The 9,996-nt window shown below is 40.8% G+C and overlaps 1 long non-coding RNA gene across 1 annotated transcript; it reads left to right on the top strand.

Moving 5' to 3' along the window:
- On the top strand, positions 1 to 1,888 carry LOC139066114 (uncharacterized). The gene is made up of 2 exons (XR_011519085.1): positions 1 to 997; positions 1,646 to 1,888. It is a non-coding gene; the product is annotated as an uncharacterized lncRNA (long non-coding RNA).
- Positions 1,889 to 9,996: the final 8,108 nt, after the last annotated feature.

Genomic DNA, 9,996 nt, shown 5'->3' with positions numbered 1-9,996 from the left:
TTCAGGCTATTGACAGCGCGCTGAAGATCTGAAGTTCAGAGTGCGTCTGTCAGAGATCAGACGCGTTCCGGCTGAACCACGGCTCACGGGTGCACAAGTGAGCACATCTGGGCTGGGCAGAAGTCATTTTACAACATTGGTTTAAATAGCGCGAGACGCGGTGACTTGAGCGGCTGTGTGAGTCGGGTCCGCTCCAGCCAGTGACTCCTCATGAACCTGACCACATCTCATGTTACTGCAGCATTTGTTATTCCAGTCCGCATGACAGCGGATCACAGATTCAGCCACACCATAAAACAGCAATAAGTCGGTCTGAGGTAAAAGTGAACACCATGGCTATATCTTTTCCCCTATAGACATTTGATTACGCACAAGCAGGTGATCAGCTCAGGTTTACGCAGAGCAGAAGGAAGGAGAGCGCTCTGGCCGCACAGGTTAAACGTTCCTACTAGAGCTGAAACAACTAATCGATTTAATCGATTATAATCGATTATTAAAATAGTTAACAACTTTTTTAGTCATCGATTAGTTGTTTAATAATCATATTTTACCGCATAAAGTCTATTTTTACCACAATCTGACATCGGTTACAAGCTGTTAAATTTGCCGCCAGTGTGTGGCAGTAATGAGCCACTGATCTACCAGTGGAGCCGTAGAAGAAGAAATGAGCCAATGAGTGCCCTCGGTTTTCATGACGTATCACGTTACTGACGCTCATCTTGCTGTGAGAGATGGCGGAACAAGAGGAAATACGGAAGAAAAATAGAAGCGACAAAACTGAAGAGAAACCCCGGACAAAAACCTCACGAGTATGGGAGCACTTCACTCGAGATGCCTTGAAAAGACGGGTGACCTGCAAAATATGCAAAAACCATCTAGCATGGCACGGAAGCACGACGTCCCTAAGTGAACATTTGAGACGAAAGCATGTGGGGGCTGATGCAGCAGAGGAAGAGCACCGCGGTCAAGTGAGCCGTGATTTGGAAGAGCCAGCCCGGTAAGTAACAGAAAATAAACAAGCTGGACTTAGTGTTTTAGCTGGTGAATCTCCTCCGTGTTGTGTGTCATGCGCTTGCCAAATTTAGCACGTCTGTTTATAAGAATGTTCTCGTTAAGAGAAAAACGGCACAAACCCATAACTATGTTCCTCATTCAAAAAAGGACAACTCCGCGGAGAAAAATATACAGACGAGCTGTGTCCAGGTGAATATAACACGGCATAGTTGTACGCTTTCAATTTTTAAATACAGGAGAAATTCAGAAAAAGTAATTTTTTTTTACTATTAAAAGGCTATTTTACTATCTAACGCTGTAAAACGCCTCACAACACATTTTTATCATGTTTCTTAAACAGTATTACACAAAATAAACATTTTTCACATTTCTCTAGCTAATTTAAACACTCCCGACTCAAAGTAAAAACCTCATGAGCTTCTTACTCAGAGCTTTTTAATAGTAAAAAAAATTAGACTTTTCTGAATATCTCCTGTTGCGGGCTATTTTGTAGAACGTAACCCTCAAAATAAATGATCACTGTATATTGTTAATTAATTCAAATAATATAATATTGATTTAGTGTTGTAGTGTGTGTGCTGCTTTATTTTATATGTGCACTTATTTCAGTCTATTTGTGTTTCTTATGCAGAAAAAAAACAAGCAACGATGGACAACTACATGGGGAACAAGACACTCACCCCCCAGCAATTCATACCACTTACAAACTCTATTCTAAACATGCTGGTAAAAGACATGAGGCCACTATCCATGGTGGAAGGAGCAGGCTTCCAGCTAATGCTAAAAAATTATTCTGGACTGATATTTTGCACTGTTTAGCTCATTTTATACTGCTGACTGTGTTCATGTGCAATTAAATAGATTGCAGTCAACTGCACAATTCTCTTATGTTTTTTTTTCTTAACTGAAATGCATCCATCACTTGTATAGGTTAAATAGCTAAACAATAACAAACCGATTAATCGATTAATCGAAAAAATAATCGACAGATTAATCGATTATGAAAATAATCGTTAGTTGCAGCCCTAGTTCCTACTTTAAGAAAACCGTTAAATTGCATTTTTGATGTGCTACCTGGGCACTCTAAATATTTATTTAAAATGAAATCAAAGGAAATTGTAATGGTATTGAATGTTTATTAATTACTATTTAAAAAATGAAAGTGATGGGGAATTTTTTTAACCCTGTCTGTTTAGCTTGACATCTGATCTATATATATATATATATATATATATATATATATATATATATATATATATATATATATATATATATATACATACATACATACATATATATATAGAGAGCCATGCCCCGATGTGGGGGCTGGGGGGGTGCGTCGACATGGTCGGGACATAGAAGGGGGTGCGTGGCTAAATAAGTTTGGGAACCACTGCCTTAGTTCATCATGTTAATTCCTCTTTACGTGTGGCATTAGATGATGTTGCCCCTTTAAAAAAGAAGGTAATTAGGGACAGGAAGTTGGCTCCCTGGTTTAATTCTCATTTACGAGCCTTAAAACAAAACTCTAGGGAATTGGAGAGAACATGGCGCTTTACGCACCATGAGGAGGCCTACCTACCCTGGAAAAATAGTCTTGTGCTTTATAAAAATAAGCTTCGACAAACTAGAACTGCTTATTTCTCAGCATTAATTGAGGAGAATAAGCATAATCCTAAATTTCTCTTCAGTGCAGTTGCTCAACTTACACAGAATCATAGCTCTGAGCCATCTATTCCCTTAGCCCTCAGCAGCAATGACTTCATGGGATTTTTTACAAGTAAAATTAATTCTATTAGAAACAAAATCTTTAGCATCCTCCCTAATGCGATTTCTTCTTCCTCAGTAAGTGAGGCAGCATCAGAAGTGACTGTAGAACCTCATCTGTGCTTGAACCGTTTTGATCCAGTTGAGCTTTCAGAGTTATCAAAAATATTGGCTTCATTTAAACCTTCAACTTGCATTTTGGATCCAATCCCAACCAAATTATTTAAAGATGCATTTCCTTTGGTTACTGCCCCCATTCTAAATATAATCAATCTATCCTTAGTAAATGGGTATGTACCACAAGATTTCAAGGTTGCTGTAATCAAACCTTCACTTAAGAAGCCTTCTCTGGATCCAGATGACCCAATGAATTATAGACCAATATCTAACCTTCCATTTTTATCCAAAGTCCTGGAGAAAATAGTGGCCATCCAAGTATGTCAGCATTTAAACACTAATGCTCTGTTTGAGGAATTTCAGTCTGGTTTTAGAGAGTATCACAGCATTGAAACTGCATTAGTGAGAGTTACAAATGATATTCTCATGGCCTCAGATAAGAATCTTGTGTCTGTTCTAGTCTTGTTAGATCTCAGTGCTGCCTTTGACACAGTTGATCACAATGTTCTTTTAGAAAGACTTGAACATGTTGTAGGGATCAAAGGAACAGCGTTAGGCTGGTTTAAATCCTACCTGTCTGACAGATTTCATTTTGTAAATGTACATGACAAATCTTCTTCATACTCCAGGGTTACTTGCGGAGTACCACAGGGTTCAGTGCTTGGACCAATTCTTTTTACTATATATATGCTCCCAATTGGTAAAATCATTAGACAGCATGGGATAAACTTCCACTGTTATGCTGACGATACTCAGTTATATTTATTCATTAACCCTGATGAACCTAATCGGTTGGGTACATTACAGGCTTGTCTTGAGGATATAAAAAGTTGGATGACTCTAAACTTCTTGCTTTTAAATCAAGGCAAGACGGAAGTTCTCGTCTTTGGACCAGAAATCCAGAAAAGGAAATTGCTTAGCCAATCGCCTGACCTGAATGGCATTACATTAATCTCCGAGAACAAAGTAAGGAACCTTGGTGTTATCTTTGACCAGGACATGTCATTCAAATCCCAGGTTTCACAAGTTTGTAGGATTTCCTTTTTCCACCTTCGGAATATTGCTAAGATTAGAAGCATCCTTTCCAGAAGTGATGCTGAAAAACTAGTTCATGCATTTATTACATCAAGACTGGATTACTGTAATTCATTGCTCTCAGGAAGTCCACAGAATGCAGTTAAAAGTCTTCAGCTTGTCCAAAATGCTGCAGCTAGAGTTCTGATGAGAATTAAAAAGAGAGATCATATCTCTCCTGTCTTAGCTTCCCTACATTGGCTACCAGTTAAATTCAGAATAGATTTTAAGATCCTTCTTCTCATATATAAAGCTCTTAATAATCAAGCTCCATCATACATCAGTGATCTGATTGTTCCATATGTTCCTAACCGAGCACTTCGCTCTCAGATTGCAGGTCTACTGGTGGTTCTCAGAATATCTAAAATTAGGATGGGAGGCAGATCTTTTAGTTATCAGGCTCCTCTCCTGTGGAACCAGCTCCCAGCTTTAGTCCGTGAGGCAGACACGTTGTCTACTTTTAAGAATAGGCTTAAAACGTTTTTATTTGATAGGGCTTATGGTTAAAATCTGATGTTAGCCTAAATCTGGACAAGTGGGGGAGTACAGGGAGGTGGAGTGTACAGTCGGTAAAGACGGCTCTCCCTTGCCCTGACTCCAACATGCCTCCATCTAAATAGGATAGATTATCCAGAGTTATCTCTGTAGTAGTGCTGTGTTGAAAAAATCGATTTTCCAATTCTGAATCGATTCTTATATAAATTCATGAAGATCGATTCATACGTCCAAAGATCGATTTAACCATTTAACAGTGTCTGGCTCTTGTACAGCTAAAATATAAAAGAAGTTCAGAGGCGTGGGTGATGATAAAGGGTTAATATGGTGCAGCGACCTTCTCCCGCCCACCGTCATGTGACTGAATTCACGCATGCGTGCTAGGTGTGAAGATATTTTTAAAAATGGCGTCGGATACTAGCAGCGACGTTAGCCATGCGCTCGGTTTGAAAACACCAAAAACTCTTAAAGCTGCAGTCTGGCAGCATTTTGGTTTCAGAACGGACAAAGAGAAAGGTCAGCTTGACAAAAGCAAAGTGATTTGCAAGGCATGCCAAATGGAGGTGAAATATTGCGGAAATACAACCAATCTCAACAATCACATTTTGCGACATCACCAAGATCTTGCGTGCAAGCCGTCCACTGGTCTGCAGCAGATGAAAATCAAGGAATCACTACAACTACCGGCTAATTCTACACGTTCTCACAAAATAACCGAGACGATAGCGGGCTTCATTTGCAAGGATATGTGCCCATATTCTGTCGTTGAAAACGAGGGCTTCAAGCAGCTAATGAAAGTAGCGGAGCCGCAATATGTTATGGTTTCGCGCAAACGTCTTTCAGAAGAAGTCATCCCAAACATGTACCAGTCGGTGAAAGAAAATGTGAAAAGTAAGCTTCAGTCAGCAGAGAGAGTGGGCATTACAACGGATACCTGGACATCTGTGGCTACGGAATCGTACATGAGTTTGACGACACACTATATTGACGAGGAGTAGAACCTCAACTCGTACGTATTACAGACCACAGAAGTTTAAACTGGCCATCGTTCTGCCAGTCTAGCAGAAATGTTGACCGCAGCGATAGAGGAGTGGGAGCTGATGAGCAAAGATCCTGCTATGGTGACCGACAATGCGGCTAATATGATTCATGCTGTTGAGATGATGGGGTTAACACACATTGGCTGTTTTGCACACATCATAAACCTCACCTCGCAAACCGGTCTCAAACTCCCAAATATTGCACGCCTGCTTGGGAGAGTGAGGCACATTGTAACGTTCTTCCATCGCAGCACAACAGCTAGCCGCATCTTGAAAGAAAAGCAGAAACTATTGCAGCTTAAACAACACAAGCTCACAATTGATGTTGTGACCAGATGGAATAGTGCACTGGAAATGCTCGAACGTTTTCTGGAGCAGCAGCCTGCTATCTCTGCTGCTCTGCTCTCACCTGAAGTCCGCAGAAATGAAAAAGATTTGTGCAGTCTGAAAGAGGAAGACATAACTGATGCTGAAGATGTGGTCCGAGCTCTGAAGCCAATGAAAAAAGCTACTGAAGTCATGTCAGAAGAAAAGTCACCAACCCTCTCAGTGATCGCACCCCTGCGTGCTCTGCTGCTGAAGGAGATGACCAGCCTCCCAGTAGACTCCAAAGTTGTTAAGGATATGAAGAATGAGATCAAGAAAAACCTGAGCACAAGGTAGGCCTATTTTGTGCGTGTGAGAGAGAAAATAGGTTATATTGTGTATTTAATTAAACAATTTAAGAAAATTTTATCTCCCTAATTGCATAGATTTAAATCTGTGACATTTATATTTCAGGTATGTGAATCAGACGGCCATGCTGCATGCCGCCTCAGCTGTTGATCCACGCTTCAAAGCCCTGCCATTTCTGGGTGAGGAGGAGCGAGAGCACACCTTCTCCAGGCTCCAGGCTGAGGCAGTGGGTGGGATGGAGGAAGAAGCATCTGATGTAAGTAATAAGAAGCCTTGCGAAAAAAAAATCCAAGCAAATACTTTTACCATATTTTAAATCTCAGCCTGAGCAGGCAGGTATTCATAGATGATAGAATATACTCCGATTAATAACACAGTGGGGAAGTTAATTCGCTACAGCAGCACATATCCTTGGAGAAAACGAGAAATAATAAGATTACACTCAAATACACAAGGCAGTAAGCTATTGTAACCTTCAAAAAAATACACAACGCTAAGAACCAAGACTGAACACTTTTCCTGATATCCAAGTGGTTGTCTGACTTGATAGTTTAGATCAAAATGACAGATTTATGTTATGTTAAGTTATTCATAGCCAAACCGAAGCCTATTGTTGCACAACGACACATATAAGTATTTCTTCTCTCTCACGCAGCAAGATGAAGTTGATGAAATGGAAGAAGAGGAGGAAAACAACCCCCCTGCACATAACCCCAAGCAATCCAGTGCTTTGGAGTCTCTCCTTGGGGAAGCCTACATGCGGAGAGGGGACATGCAAAGAAAACTCTTGCAGAGGTGGCAGAAGATGAGATCAAGAGGTACAGGGCGAGGAGACCTGCAGGACTGCAGGACAATCCTCTGGTCTGGTGGAGAGAGAATCAAAAAGAGTATCCTCTTTTGGCTCGCATGGCTAAGCGATATCTCTGTGTCCCTGGGACCAGCGTTGCATCTGAGAGGGTTTTTTCAACTGCAGGTGATATAATCACTGCAAAAAGAAGCTGTCTCACCCCTGGTCATGTGAATCAGCTACTTTTCCTGCAGAAGAATCTTACCATTCCCAAGTGATGTTCATAAAAGGACAGTTTACGCAGTCTGTCTTTAGTCAAGTTTAATTTCCTGTTCAGTTTTGTTTGTACATTAATATGGAATGCCTTTCAGTTTTCACTTTTCACAAGTTTACATTTTTGTACTTTAACGGCAATTGAAAGTTTCTGGATACTTGAAGTGTTTAAGTTTTTGCACAAGACTGTGAAACTGTTGTTTAAGGTTCTGTACCTTTTAATTTCTATTTGCACAAAGTAAAACGAAAGCCGTTAATTTAATTTATCATTGAATGTCAATATTATCAATAAACTGCACAACTATGCAGTTATGGAATTATGGTAACTGCAAAACTGTTTTTAAATTGATGACCTGAATTGAATCGATATCGGATCGGAATCGATCGGATTAGATAGTGATAATTGATTTTAAATCTCAAGAATCGGAATCGAATCGATTCTGGAAATTTGAAAGGATACCCAGCACTACTCTGTAGTTATGCTGCTATAGGCTTAGACTGCTGGAGGATACACTGATCACTTTTCACACTCTACTGCTTTCTTCTACAGTATGCTCTTTAACTGTACTATTTTGTGCAATTTCAGCTGTTAACTTTATTTTCTCTGTAAGTGTTTTTCTCCCCAGAAGAAGCTACAACGACGTTCTGCTGAGCTGTGGTGGCCTCATGGAGGAGGCCATCGACTAGCACACTGCTGCTAACCACTAAAACATTCTCCTGATAATGGCTATTTGCTTTCCTTGACGTTGGATGTGCTAATACTAGTTTATCCGTTTAATTATAGATCCACTAGGATAAATACAATAAAGTTTATCTTTCACCAAATAGAATATTTACTAAGACATCACAATATAACTATAGACACATTACTAGTCTTTGTGAATGTGTGTGTGTGTGTGTGTGTGTGTGTGTGTGTGTGTGTGTGTGTGTGTGTGTGTGTGTGTGCAGCCTTTCTCAAATGGGGGTACGCGTACCCCTGGGGGTACGTAAAGAAACTCCAGGGGGTACATCAGAGAAGCAGACTGTGTCTAAAAAAGAGCTTGATCACAGCAGTTGCCTCCCTGCCACCAAGGAAGAAAAAGATCCTCAGTGAAGCACAAGCCCAAGTGTCTCACTAAAAAGTCTGTAAAAACACTCCGATCAGTGCAGTAATGTTAAGATTTCAGTCTTCTTTTTGATTTTTAAAAATATATTTTGAGATTTACATTTGTTTTTAGCAATTGTTATTTAAAATGACGATGATTTCTTTTAGAGAACAGATATACTATGATCCCAAAAGAGAACACTTTACGTTGACATGCTTTTTATGAGCACAAATCTTTAATTATAATTAGCTTAATCATTTCTTTGGCCTGTATTTGATTTTTTTTTTAATATTTCTAGTTATATATATATTGTTTTTCCAAATAGTTCAAGAGATACTACAAAAAATGTGCAGTGTTTTGCACATTTATGGATTTTTCAATGGGTAATCTTATGGTTTTAAATAGTTTTATGGTGACTGTTTTCAATTAATTAATTAGAATCACATTTTAGTGATGAAAAATATTTCCAATACATTTAGTTATGGAGTATTAAGATTTAAAATATTCAAAATAGTTTTTTTTCCCCAAATGGTTGAATTTTGTACTTGTTTATCAGTTTCAAAGTTTAATAAATCAGTCACTGAAGGCACCTATTTAAGGTCTTGTTTTTTACAACCAAAAATGTTTTTGCGCTGATTAGGGGTACTTGGCTGAAAAAAATATTTCACGGGGGTACATCAGTGAAAAAAGGTTGAGTACCACTGTGTGTGTGTGTGTGTGTGTGTGTGTGTGTGTGTGTGTGTGTGTGTGTGTGTGTGTGTGTGTGTGTGTGTGTGTGTGTGTGTGTGTGTGTGTGTGTGTGTGTGTGTGTCTGCTCTGTCTTCTTGATCCCCAGTGAGTCGTGGAGGATGGCTGCTTATACTGAGCCAGGATTCTCTGGAGGTTTCTTCCTGTTAAAAGGGAGTTTTCCTCTCCACTGTCGCTGCATGCTTGCTTAGTATGAGGATTGCTGTATAGTCACTGACACTAGTCAGTGACTTGATGCAATTTGCTGGGTTCCTTATAAAGGAAGAATTATTTCTGATTGGCTTAATGAACTGTCCTGAATTGGAATGTTTATTATGTGAAGTGCCTTGAGACGACTCTTGTCGTGATTTGGCGCTCGTCTCGTCTTCCTCCGCTTATCCGGGTCCGGGTCGCGGGGGCAGCATCCCAACTAGGGAGCTCCAGGCCGTCCTCTCCCCGGCCTTGTCCACCAGCTCCTCCGGCAGGACCCCAAGGCGTTCCCGGACCAGATTGGAGATGTAACCTCTCCAACGTGTCCTGGGTCGACCCGGGGGCCTTCTGCCGGCAGGACATGCCCGAAACACCTCCCCGGGGAGGCGTCCAGGAGGCATCCTGACCAGATGCCCAAACCACCTCAACTGGCTCCTTTCGATCCGGAGGAGCAGCGGTTCTACTCCGAGTCCCTCCCGAATGTCCGAGCTCCTCACCCTATCTCTAAGGCTGAGCCCGGCCACCCTACGGAGGAAACTCATTTCGGCCGCTTGTATCCGCGATCTCGTTCTTTCGGTCATTACCCAAAGCTCATGACCATAGGTGAGGATTGGGACGTAGATCGACCGGTAAATCGAGAGCCTGGCTTTCTGGCTCAGCTCCCTCTTCCCCACGACAGATCAGCTCAGCGTCCGCATCACTGCAGACGCCGAACCAATCCGCCTGTCGATCT

Source organism: Nothobranchius furzeri, chromosome 2 (genome assembly GCF_043380555.1).
Source record: "Nothobranchius furzeri strain GRZ-AD chromosome 2, NfurGRZ-RIMD1, whole genome shotgun sequence".
NCBI lineage: Eukaryota > Metazoa > Chordata > Actinopteri > Cyprinodontiformes > Nothobranchiidae > Nothobranchius > Nothobranchius furzeri.
Note: the sequence above shows the minus strand (reverse complement) of the source record. Positions and strands in the feature narration are given on the sequence as shown.